This window comes from Bos javanicus, chromosome 4 (assembly GCF_032452875.1).
Source record: "Bos javanicus breed banteng chromosome 4, ARS-OSU_banteng_1.0, whole genome shotgun sequence".
Lineage (NCBI taxonomy): Eukaryota > Metazoa > Chordata > Mammalia > Artiodactyla > Bovidae > Bos > Bos javanicus.
The window spans coordinates 42,987,154-43,000,421 of NC_083871.1; the positions used below are offsets into that span (position 1 = coordinate 42,987,154).

The 13,268-nt window shown below is 37.5% G+C and overlaps 1 protein-coding gene across 13 annotated transcripts in view; it reads left to right on the forward strand.

Annotated features, from left to right (window-relative positions):
• Positions 1 to 13,268, forward strand: part of MAGI2 (membrane associated guanylate kinase, WW and PDZ domain containing 2) — a 1,471,158-nt gene that overhangs the window by 640,256 nt on the left and 817,634 nt on the right. The window contains exon 1 of one of the 13 annotated variants that reach the window (XM_061413842.1): positions 3,077 to 3,938. The exons of the other annotated variants lie outside the window; for them this stretch is intronic. The gene's annotated coding sequence lies outside the window, so the exon portion shown is untranslated. Of the gene's footprint in view, positions 1 to 3,076; positions 3,939 to 13,268 lie in introns of those variants that run through there. 13 annotated transcript variants of the gene reach the window in all.

Genomic DNA, 13,268 nt, shown 5'->3' on the forward strand with positions numbered 1-13,268 from the left:
GAAAGTTGTGTATTAGTATGATTATTCCTGGTGCTGCTGTATATAAGACCTTAAGTGTTAACCATACTAAAGAAGGGGTGGATTCTTAACCATGTTGTTAGCAGTGAGTACTTGAAGGAGAGATAAAGTGGAGATGGACAAAGGAAAGAGAGTTCACTCTAGGAAGGGGAACCAAAGCTGTAGATGTGAGAAAATTCCTGATGTCAGGAGAAATGATAAATAAATCAGTTGACAGGACAAAGGATTTAACAGAAGATAAAATAGGAATGGTATTGCATAGTCTATTGAATATAATGTTACATTTCAAAGTACAAAATAAATGCACTCCTCATATTTGATTCTGATACTGTTCTCATCCTTTATGTAAAAAATATCTTATTTAAGTGTGGAAATCTTTCTTTTGGGTTAGTAATAATCCTGAGCGTATTAACTCTCTGTGTAACTATCTTTATATGTCTTATCTCCTGGGATGTTTGTTAAAAATAGAGATTCCTGGCCTTCTCTAAATTGAGAGTAGAATCCAGAAATCTATGTATTTACTATCACTGGCAGGTAATTCTTACAATTATAAAGTTTTGGAAATGCTACTATAATCCACCCCTAGCACTGCTGTCAAAACAATCTTTGCAAAACAAATAATTTGCATCTCAGTTAAAGCAGCGATACTTGGGCAGAACATCCAAGATTGTGCACTGTGGTGTCTGTTCATACCTACCTTTGAAATCGCTCTCCCCCACCCATCCTGGAATTTAGCCATACCCTGCTGTACCCTATCTCTGTTTATTCATGCATTTTGTGTCTCTTGGCTTGATATCCTCCTGTCTTTGCTTTCTTACCTAGAAAACTGACACATTTTTAAAGGCTCAGTTTGAATGTCACCCATCCTGTCGTAACCATCATGCATCCTGCTAAGGAGAATTTTGCCCCCTTTCCTGACCTAATGGAGATTACACTTTGCAAAAACATCGGTTGTACTTCAGTAGTATATATGTTCAGTTTCTGACAGGGCCTAGACTCTTATTTATCTTGTAGCTCTTCAGTGCTTAGAATAGGGCTTAGCATGAAGGAAATGCTCAATAAACCCTGGTGGGATAACTAAAGGTATGAGTAAAGGTATATTCCACACTCTGTCATTACTTCAGTTTGTTCCTTGAATAATGGATGACATTTTATAAAGATGGCTGGGGTTAGTGCTGTAACATTTTTGCTAATTTACTTTCTTCTCCCTGGCTTTGGCCTGCCATTGATAAGCTTTAATAACCCTTTTTAAATCAATATCTTTCGGTTTTAATACTAAAAATTTGCAGTCTAGATTCCATATTCGTCACATGTCTACGTTAACATAGCATGGAGCTTTAAAGTTGCCATACATTAAAGTTTGGGTTAAAGGCTAAGGATTATCTGACATGGTCTTCCCCGGTGGCTCAGTGGTGAAAGAATCTGCCTGCAATACAGGAGCCTCAGGAGATGCACATTCAATCTCTGGGTTGAGAAGATCCCTGGAGGAGGCCATGACAACCCACTTCAGTATTCTGGCCTGGAGAAGCCCATGGACAGAGGAGCCTGGAGGGCTATCATCCATAGAGTCCCAAAGAGTTAGGCATAACTGAAGCGATTTAGCACTCACACAAGCATTATCTGACATAACATGTCTTTCTCACTTTCTCTCTCATTGCCTACCTTTTGCACATCCAGGGAAAATGATGTGACACCACAGCCAAAAGAAGAAAGACCAGGAGACAAGGTGGAGGGGGAAAAAATGGATAAATGCAAAATGAAGATATCTAGTATAAGAGGGAACAATAAAGGTGAAACGGCACCTAGTTTGGTTATAAGAGACTAAAATGAAATGCTCTGTTTTTATCCTACAAAAATGTAGGTCTTCCTAAATTTGCCTAAGCCTGCTTACTTCTCTGAGAAAAGATTTTTTTTTTTTTTTTTTGGTCCAATGTTTTGGTGTCAATTTTGGTAACACACAGTGAAGCTAAATTTTCAGTCAGCATATAATTTATTTTAAAAGCCTAAATAGGATCTTTTCCGTGCAAGATAAAGCTTTTAAGATACAAAACAGACAAGAACAGTGGATACCTGTTCCTCATTTCATATCTATTGCTGATTGGTGTTTATGGAGGGGACAGGGTGTATTTCAGTCCCAGCAGTAAATGCAGCCCTCCCCTGACATCACTCTGGAGAGAATGAGAGGCTGTTTGTGTAAGGGTTCAAAATGTTATCTTTTGAGGCAGGGATAATGTTATTCTATGTCAGCTCTTCCCTTGTTTTCTTTTTTTGCTGAGGCATCAGTATCACCATGCTTTTGAAATTCAGGATGGGGAACACGTGTATACCTGTGGTGGATTCATTTTGATATTTGGCAAAACTAATACAATTATGTAAAATTTAAAAATAAAATAAAATTAGAAAGAAAAAAAAAAAAAGAATCTATTCATGGAACATCAAAGGCCAAATAAAAGATTCTTCTTCTGATACTTGTTCTCATCAGACTTGTTGATTCTCCTTCTAATTACTTGTCTTTAGTTTTAGAAAGTACTTTTTATCTAGAGTTCTCAAAATAGATTATTTAGAGATTATCTCATTTTTATTTTCAGTGTTTCTAAGAGCAGGATGCATAGTAGAGATGGGAGAGATATTCTCCATTGGATATCAGAAACTTTGAAATAGGAAGCTAGGTGGTAGCAAATGTACTCTTCAGGGTCTAGGTCTGTAGATCATAAAATTATTTTCAACACAATACAAGGGTAGCACAAGCTTTTCCAGTTGTTTCTCTATTTGTGCCCTGAGCTACTGCTATATCTACCTGGACATCCTCCTGTCAGGCCTGCTTGATTGGCAGGGAGGGGAGATGCTACATTTATTACATTTATTTTCTATGTTCAGGCAAAAACATTGAAATAGAGGAGGAAAAAGTTATTTGCCTAAGAGCAGAAATTACTCATTATTGAATCTAGATTCTCCAATAGGAAACTATTGATTTCTGTCTGCTCTAGTTTTGTCACTTATTTTTTACTTTCACATTATTATTATTGTTATATTTTGTCTTTTATGATGGTCCTTTGAGATAAGCTAAAGTAGATGTCAAAGAATAAAGCCAATTAGAAAGTGTGTAAATAGTAAAATGACTGATTCTTTGACCCTCCTAAGAAAAAGAGTCATGTTTACAAGTTTAAAAGAATTGTTCAGCTGGATGATTCTAAAAGTATGCAGCCTTGTTATTAACACTGAAAAGTTTAATTACATTTCATTATACTATACTAGCTCCTCTTAATTGCTAAAAAGGGACTGTGAAAGCAAAAACAAAAATGCCTAATCTCTGGAAGCTAGATTTTCCTCTCTGCTTTGTAATGTAAATGTGCCTGTGTGTATATTAAAATTCACACACTCCATCCATCTCTCTGGCTTTTAAAGGAGGGGTCACCTGACTTCACCTACAGCGAGCCGCTCCCCTCCCTTTCTCAGAGAAAACCCAAAAGTGAGAGACAGGCGCCTACGGAACACAGGTTCTCCTGCTGAGAGATGTAAATGACCCCTACAGCACGGGAATCCAATGAGGTTGCTGGTGGGGGCTGGGGAAAGAGAAACCGAGGGAGAGAGCGTAAGCTCGAGAGGGGAGAGGGAGAGAGCCAGGGAGAGGAGGAGAGAGAGGGGGAGAGAGAGAAGTGCTGCATGCTTCATCTTTGAGAGGAGGGGAAAACAAAAGACCTCAGCGGCAGTTTTGTGTTACTGTGTCTGGCTTAAAGAAGAAAATTCTAGACATCCAGGCTGACAGAATCAAACACAGCTGAGACTCCTTCTATCAAGAGAATTCTGTGATCTGAGAATGGGTTGGATCAGTACAGGTGGTCTGAGAAGACACTGATGAGGACCATGGAAAGGTGGGAGAGGACGTGCGGCTTCCCTGCTTCCTCTGAACAGAGCTCTAGGTTAGTAAGCTGAATCTGCCCCAGGTCTGCTTAGATATCTGTATGTGAGTATGTGTCTGTTTTCTATTTATAACCTCAGACCCTTCTGCTCCCCAAGCCCTGGGTAGACAGTGCCATGTTCCACCAGATGTGAACCTAAACTTGATTTGACTCTCACTTCATTTACCAAATGCCTCTCGTGTGCTTGCCGAGCTTTTGTTTAATACAGCCAGTGGAGAGCCATCATGATGTCTCTTTCCTTGTGAGTCAGAATCTGTGTTTCAGCCCTAGACTGTCAGGTGGCTGTTTGGAGAATAGTTAGCATTTTGCTCCTGAAAGCTGCAAATGCATAGTGTAGGTTATTGTGAGATGTAAACAGCAAATATATGCTGACTTGGCATTTCTCATAATGTCAGAATAATTCAGAGATATCTGACTGCATTTGCCTTATCTCAATTTCCCACAAAATTGAGTTCAAATATAATAAGTTTGAAATGGCACCCTACCAACAAAGGCACACGCCAGGTATTCTTCCCACAGAGTGTGTTTTACCTCTCATTGGAGTCAAAGCTTAAAAATCAATTTGGTGGGGGGGGGGGGCTGGCTTTGAGGAAACAATACAATATGCTGTAATTAAAATAGGTGCAAAGCCATTTCAAAGTGGGTACAGATGTGTGTAAAACAAACACATAATTTCTTCCGTTCCTTGTTGTACAGATAGAGTGTCTTTTGTTCCAGCATGTGTATTTTCTTGTGTTTTTACAAAGAAAGCATTGCCTGTGCTTTCTGTGATAGCAGACTTGTATGCCAGTTTGTCATTGTTCACTGGTCAAGAATCCGCTCTATTCTGAAGTAAACTGTCCAGAGGTATTAGTCAAGAAGCTGGAGGAGGGTGGGTAGTGGAGAGAGCTGGTTTCTTTCTCTCTCTCTCTTTTTTTTTTTGACGATTAGATCAGAAGTGTCTAATTCACATGATTTTAAGAGGACATGGGGGAAGGCATTTAGTTTTGAATAGGATGCAGATCTGTGCCATGCAGTTACCAAAGAATTTATCAAGAAGATGCTCAGAACAGAGGGAATCTGATTTGTAATGGACTCTTTGAGAAAATGTTCCATGAGGGTGACTGGCTGGGTCGCTTTTGACCAAATTAAGATGCGCTCTGGCAGTGCACTAGCAGCTGTGAGCTGACATTTTCTTGTGAACCTAGTGAAAAATGGCTCCATATCTCTCCTCCCGTCCTGAGGAGATGGTCTCTCTGAGTTGTCGAGCCTTTCCCCAGCGTGATTCGTTCTTATGGCTGTTTTCTGATAGGAACGGACTGGCTTATGGTTCCTTTTAGTCGCCTGCCTTTTTAAATCTCGGTGTGAATGGGGAGTGGGTGGTCACGGTTTTACTTCAAGTCCAAACTACCTAGCAAGGCCAGCAGAAAATGCCTTTCCAGGTTTCCATTTTTAAAAGGGAGTAGATTTTATTTCTTTGGACACAATGTACACTTTTTGTTGTTGTGAAGAGGGCTAGTCAACAATTTCACTAAGAAAAGACGCACACAAGGTGTGACACTTTGCATCTGGACTCTCCGCCCGGGAGGTGACAGGTAAAGACACAGGGCTACTTGTCTATCACCCATCTCTGGAAAGATAAAGGTGCCCTTTGCTTTCTAACCATTTCCCTGTTTTTGAATTGGGATCAGTTATGCAAGGAGAAAGCTCGTGCCCTAGAGTTAGAACGCAGGGAGGAAGTGTATTACAGCCCTGTACTCCACATGCGCTTCTCAAGGGACCCTGGTTCTGATCAGGGAGTAGAGGTGGAGGTGCCAGGCAGCACTCTGCCCGTTCATTTAGGATTTGGTCTGTGGACGCTCCAGTCCGCAGAGGCAGAAGGCCCTTTAGCTGAGAGCTGTGTGTTTGATGGGCGGGCTGGTAAAGAGCATGTGTTGTTTGGGAGTGTGTGAAATTGGTTGTTCTCTAATATATAGCATTCTAAGATGCTTCTGTGAGTAGGTTCGTGAGGAAGGGGTTGGGCTCTTCATGCTTTACGCAAGAAGTACAGCACTGTCCACCAGAGAGGACAACAGGAGAATGGAAAATTGTGTAATACTGTGTGCACTGTGCAGAAAGAATAATTATTTAAATTGTATGATAGTTCCCTAATTCCAAAAATTTGCAAGAATTACAGGCTTCCTGAAAAATGCAATGGAGTCATTTCTACATTATGACAGGGTAGACTTTTCTCGTACAATAATTTTAACAGCATTATGGGAATAGCTTCATAAGTACTTTAGATACTAAACCACTTGCTCCACTGAAGAGTGTCCCTCTTAGGGTTTGCCTCTTGGACACTTCCATAGGGTAGGAGTCACAGCACAGTTTTGTTTTTTGTTTTTAATACAGGTAGACAATTTGACTGTGGTACGTAGTATACTTTGGGGAAATTGATGCAATTATAGTTGAACAATGAACATAACAAAGATAGTACAATGGAAACATGAATCTCAATATTCATGGGAGGATTAGCAAGGTCACTCTTATATATTGTTAATGATTACAGGTGAGGGGGGTGGTTTATCCTGAGAAATTTCAAATGTCTAGTATAAAAGAATCATGTTTGTAAAACTAATGGCATAGCTCACCAGCTGTTATAGAAGCTGAATGGTACTGATGTTTAAAGCAGATAATACGTACATACAGAAGAATCACAAACCTAAGGAACTTCCCACCTATGTAATTTTGTTTCTTAGAAAAGGCAAAATAACTATAAAATAGAAGCAGTTCATGAACCGCATCCATTAAGGGAAAGAAAATCTAGGACCAGCATGAGATTTTTGCAGTGAGATGTGTGTGATGCCCCAGTGACTCTCAGCATACCAGTGAATTCTTAATGTGATCTAAAAAAGAAAAATCCACATGTTGAAGTAAGTTTCAGCATGTCTGTATTTTTATACCTTCATGTTTAGAAAATAGTAAATTTCCTAAGATTGAAATTAGTCATCATGTCGTACCTGTGGCATAGAAAGGTAAAGTTGAGGTGAAACACTGAAATTTCAGACAAAGCTATTTTTATGAAATATTTTGGAACACAAAGCTTCTAACTTTCTGACAGTATCTTAAGGAGTAATGGCCTGCTTTCTAATGTCTATTTCTCTATTTCTTTTAGAACTGTACTACCCTAAATTCCATTTCCAGTTTTTGAAAGACTTGGTGGGTGACAACATGATATTAAATAAGTAAATGTACAAAAAGAGCCTCTGAATTTAAAATATTCTAATTTTATGTCTAATTTTAGGTACGTTTCTCCTCCAAGTCTATCATATCTTCAGCTTTTACTCTAAGTCACACACTTTGTGGCAATCTCATTTCTAAAGATTTCAGTTTTTACTCTGAAGATAGATTTTTCATATAAGTGGAAAAAATAAAAGCATATTTCTATTTGACTCCATTAGGTGGTACCTTAAAAAAGGTTAGAATCTACTTATGATCTGAATTATCAGTTCAGATGATTCATAGATACCAGAAGTTAAAGCAACTACTGTATATTTCAAGACTATCAAAACTTATAAAATATACTAAGTATACAATATGGTGGCTAATTCTTTGCCTAGTTTTTATCTCAAGGGTGGCTTTCTGTCCTATAAGCATATTTTTCCAAAAGCAGTGCATTACTCTGTTTTCTCCCATAGATTCCCTATCCATTTTCCCAGTTCACACAAGGAATATATCTAATTTAATGAAGGCAATAATGATTTTAAAGATCTAATCAAGGCGTTTGAAAATTTACTGTTTACTTTATGAGAGAACATAGTCAAAATAGCCTTTTCTTTTCCTCATCAGTGAAGCAAATCAAACTTTGGAATCTTTAAGGAAACTAACAATGACATGTATTATGAAATAGGAACCTCATTTGCCAGGCAGTCAGCCAATGGAGATGCAAGCTTAATTGATGACTTTAATTGAAGCACTGCGGATCAGGAAGTTCCCATATTAATAGGATCCCAGCTGAGATTCCAGAGTCAGCCACTCAACTTGTTCATCTTTCTCTTCTCCCTAGGGCTGGCACTGGGAGAATAATACATTTAATGAAAACAGATCACCTTGGCTATAAGATCATCTCTAATACAGACCAGTGTTTGCAAGCATTTCAAGTATGTTTAATATTCTGTTAGCTTGAAATTTCTGTGATGTTTTCGAGCCGATAACAGATTCCAGATGACTTTGGAAGTCACTCAAAGTTTTGCTGGAGTGAGAGGTCTTGGCAATTACTGCCCACAGACACACAAATCCAGCCCCACAGGAAAGACAGGGATGAGAGCCTTCTCCGGCCCACAGAGTACTGAGCCTTCTGAGTCCTTTCGTTCAAAGACAGAGAAAGCTCAAATGCCAAGCTAAGGAATTGCTGGCCAAATGTTTAAGGATTCTCAGTCTGGAATTCATACCACTTTTAAGAAGAGTTTTCCTTTGGTTCTTGGAAAGCTTCACATTTCCTCCTACCTCAGGGCCTTAGCACATGGTGTTTCTTCTGCCAGAATACACTTCTGAGCTATTTTCTCTCTCTGACATTTAATTGGCTATCTTTATTAAATGTGCTCAGGGCTCATTATTTTTCTTTATTATACAAAGAAGTTTTTTAAAACTATTAGTTGTATATTAAATCATTATTTGATTAATGCCTCTTTCTACCAGGAGTCAGGACCTCCTAAAGTTGGGTCTAAATTCATTTTGCTCACAGTAAAATTCCTCAGGTATTGTTAACCCACATGTATGTGTGCACTAAACATTTGTTAAATGAATGAATAAATGAATATTAAAGACACCAATACTAGTGTACAGACACAGTGTGGCTTTGGTTCGACAAGGAACAAGTCCCTTAATTGTGTTACCTAGTTTGGATGCCTGACAGGTGAACCGAACCATAGTATTCCCAGTCTCCCTCTGTCAGGCTTTTCTATCCGAGAAAGAACATTTGAGTACTATTACGAAATTTCAAAATGAACCTCACCTACCACAGGGTGTTCGTAGGGCCAGTCTTAGTCAAAATTGTGGTTTGTTGTCTTCTGTGTTAGTCCTTCTAAAGTATCTTTTTTCCCCAAATTTACTGATAGCATCCTTTGCTTCCAGGACCTTCCAGGTCTCATTTGACAGTGGCTATACCTTGCTAACTAAGCTGCTAATTAGCTTGTGAGCTGTGAAAATTTTCCTGTGGTATGAACTCTTCTAGCAGTGTTTGCCTTTTAAACAAAGTTGTCATGAACTGATTAGTGCTCTGCTTATTAATATGAGGGATTGTAAAACAGAGTATAGTATGAAGCTTGCCTTTGGGGAGCTTCTTTTCAGCTTGTCTTCAACTAGGAAGACAAGAAACAATTGGTAACTCCTTGAAGAGTCTGTAATCAGTAACTGTATTTTGTTGTACAGATATTAGTAAAACTGAAGCATATAGAAAAGGATCTGTAAAAGTGGAACTTCAAGAGGACCTCTAATGATAGGTAATACCCAAATTATCAGGGAGGTAGGATAAGAAAATTGTAACATTTTAGGAAAAACTGGAATAAAAATGTTTAAAGGTATTTAGCACAAGGTGTGTTAACGTCCTTGTAGACGATACTGCTCGTGTTTGTTTTCCTGATCAAAGGCAAAAATACCTTCTATTCAAGAATTCATCAAGCTTTCATGCACTGAAGCCGTAATCTTGAGATCCTGAGCATTGGGACTTATATACTGAATTTACTTCCCATTACACCTTGAAGTACTCTTTCTATCTAGGCATTTAAAAGTAATCTCAAAGAAGTTTTGTGTCAGAGGTACTTTTAAAGATTCCTTTAGCAATATTGATTACTTTAATTGAGGTTTATTGAAAGTGCTCAGTATAGCTCCCTTGTGGTTCATGTTCTATAAATACATCATCATCTTATTGATATATAGTAGAGATTTCATTTCATTGCAGTCAGCCTAACATCTTGTAGAAACCTTACATTTACACCAAACTGTAAAGAGGAAGCATTCTTTTCCTCTGGTTTTCCACAGAACTGAAACCATAGAACTGAGTAAGAATCACTTTCGAGTGTGTTTTTAGTAGTGTAAGTCTGTTTCATTTGAAGGGTCTCTGTGGAAAATCCTGAAAAAGAATGAACATGCTAAGAATCCAGAAAACATCAAGGTGCATACACCAAAAAAATTAGAGAATTAAAATTGTGTGATTTTTGAAATAGGACAATTTTGAAATAGTCTAAAACTAGTTTTCTTATGAATTTTTTTGATATAAACAGTTTCCACTTTACTGGTTGGATTTAGTTTAGGTCCAGGAATGGCTAAATCCTATGAGACAGCACTCTGTTTAGTTTTGGGGCTTTCCTTGTTTAGATAGAGATGTTGATTTTTTTTAGTGTGATTCAGGATATACATCTGTTTAAACAATGGGGTGCTTTCAGTGACCCCTTCTTAGCCAGTGCTATAACATGCTTCATGAGTAAGCCTTCCCATGTGGTCCTTCAGGTACCTTCAGTGATGTGAAAGAGAGAGAGAATATAAATCCTTCTTTTGAGATATCATAGATTGCCCCCTCCACATATCCATATGTGTTACTCTTTCAGTAGTCTTAAGTTAAAAAGTTCAAAGTTCAAAAAAGTTCAAAAGTTCAAAAAAATGAAATCTTTCCCTTCTCTTTTATTTCCAAAGAGAAAACATAAAAAAGAAGCTGGGATTGGCTAGTAGGTATATGAAGTTCTATTTTGTGTGGATCCCCGGGTTATGATATTTCATTCCTATTATATATACAAGTCTTCATATGGTGCTGCATATGATAACTTATTTCCTAATATATAGTTGCTACTCTGGGAATCATGTCTTTCCTTTATTATTGGTGTATTAGACTTTAAGAACAGTGATAACTAGCTCCATTATCTAATTTAGGTGATAAAGAGATGGTATTAGACTATTACTATATCTATTACTATTTCATATCCCCCAAACCTGAAAGAACACATTTAACCATGACTTATGAATGGCAGGCCTTTGATGAAGTTATCAGTTGTTCATTTTCCACATTTCTTTCTTTCCAGTCCACAGAATTCTTTATATATGCATTTGCTTGAATTAAAGTCTGCCGTAGAATCCTGACTTTTTCTCAAACTGGTCTTAACAAATGTTGGCGCCAAACTTATCAAACCATATCACATTACTTTATGCCCATGCGATCTTTTTTTCCCCACTGTTAGGAGTGTTCTTTTACAAATAAACACTGATTATGGACCCAGATTTATAATACGTTCCCTGATGTCTTCTCCCCTGTCCCCTTCTCCCCGTGGGAAAACTTTATCAGTCCTTATAATCACACACACACACACACGCATGCACCTACACTCTACTTTTCTGTTAACGATTCTGTTTCTCTCATCAGCATATACTCTCTGAAAACAGTTGGATATTTGATTATCTTCCTATTCCATTGCATAGTAGAAGATGTAACATGTGATTAATGTATATTTTAGTTATGATTTAAAGAAGCTGATTCTCTTGTCCACATCACAGAAGGAGTATAATGTGTGTTTATGAGATTAATTGGTTTAAAGTCTTCATTTGTTTTAATCATGTGTCTTTTTAGTCAGTTTTACTAAAGCTGAAGATAAATGCTAATCATACTAAAAATCACTACATTGTTTTTCTAAGAAATTATGAAAATTAATAGTCAAATGTGAACAATGAGAGGTAGAATTAAAGGAAATTGTTCTAAATAGTTTGATCTGTGAAAAATTAACTCTGGATAACATCCATGAATCATGTTAGTCTTGTTTTTCCAAATCATGTTTGTCCAAAATAATGTAGAGAACTCTCCCTCAGTGCTCCCTTATACCCATCTACTACTGCAATGAAGACAAGTAAATGGCAACCCATTCTAGTATTCTTGCTTGTGAAATCCATGGACAGAGGAGCCTGGTGGGCTACAGTCCATGGGGTTGCAAGAGACTGATACAACTTAGCAACTAAACCACCACCGTTGCAATGAGGAGGCAAAGAAGAGATATCATACCTTTGCATAGAGCTTTGCTGTTCTGAATGTGGTCCATAGGGCAGCTACCTCAGCATCACCTGGGGGTTTGTTAGAAGGAAGAATCTTGGACTTCATTCACCCCAACCTATAGAATTAGAATGCACACATTTGAACAAGACCATAACTGCTTTAATTCTGCATTAATGTTTGAGAACCAGCCTACAGCTGATCTAGTAATTTGGGGACAGGTTGTGAATATGGAAGGTCATTTCTTTTCTCAAGCTTTGTAATGGAAGCAACTGTCCCTCCAAGTCACCCATCCGTCTGTGTCCTAGAAAGAGGAGGAAATGAACCTTATGAGAAGCTAATATCTTTCTTCTTCTTTTTCCCAAACCAACTTCTATTATGTACATTGGGAAAGCAATGAAGTGTAGCAGGAGACACTAGAATTGAATCTGGTCCCTGGCATATGTTTGTTTTATGAAGTTGGACAATTTCCTTAAACTTTTTAACCTTATTTCCCTCTTCTGTAAAGTGGAAATTATAATACTTATTGGTAAGATTGTTTTGACATTAGAGATAGACATGAGGAATTATTTCCTATAGCATACTTGCCTCATATTAAGCAATAAATAAATAGAAACTATGGTTGATGTTGCCTTGCCTCACTTTCCTCATGGATCCTTCTTGACAGCAGAAATGTAATTTCTTCTAATGCCATCTAAGTGTTTGTCTCAGGTGTCTTTTGGAAGTGGACACTGAGAATTCTACCTGGTTTGCCTTCCTGCTACTTGATTTCAAACAAACAAGCTAAAGAACTTCATGTGCTTCTCTCACATATACACTTACATATTGGAATAAAATGCCCCTGGAGATACAAAGCAAAAAAGGAAACTCATATTCTTAATATCAATTCCTTCTTCTAATAAAGGGAATGTTGGTTACATCCCAATAATATTGTCAAGGAAGGTTAGTGTCAGAATTTACTAGGGAAAGTAGGCATTTCATTAGCTAAGATAGAGAAGGAATTTAGCATGAGAGCAGAAGAATTAAAATCTATTTGCAGGCCTCTAATTCTGAGAACTGCCACTACATGATAATTCTGTTTTTAATCTGGGTGGAAAGTTTAATATTGGAGCTTCTATACCATTATTACAGTCCATTACATTATAAGTTAACAGTGTTGTCTTAAGAATATTATATAATGAAAAAAAGTGCAGGTTATAAAAAGCAAATTTTCACAGAGAAATTGCACAAAGAAATCTTTTATTTTCTGAAAGACTTAACTTGAAAAAAAATTTAAAAATTTATCTGAGAAAATGTGTGATAAAAACTCCACACATAAACTTATACATTAAGATAATTAGCCA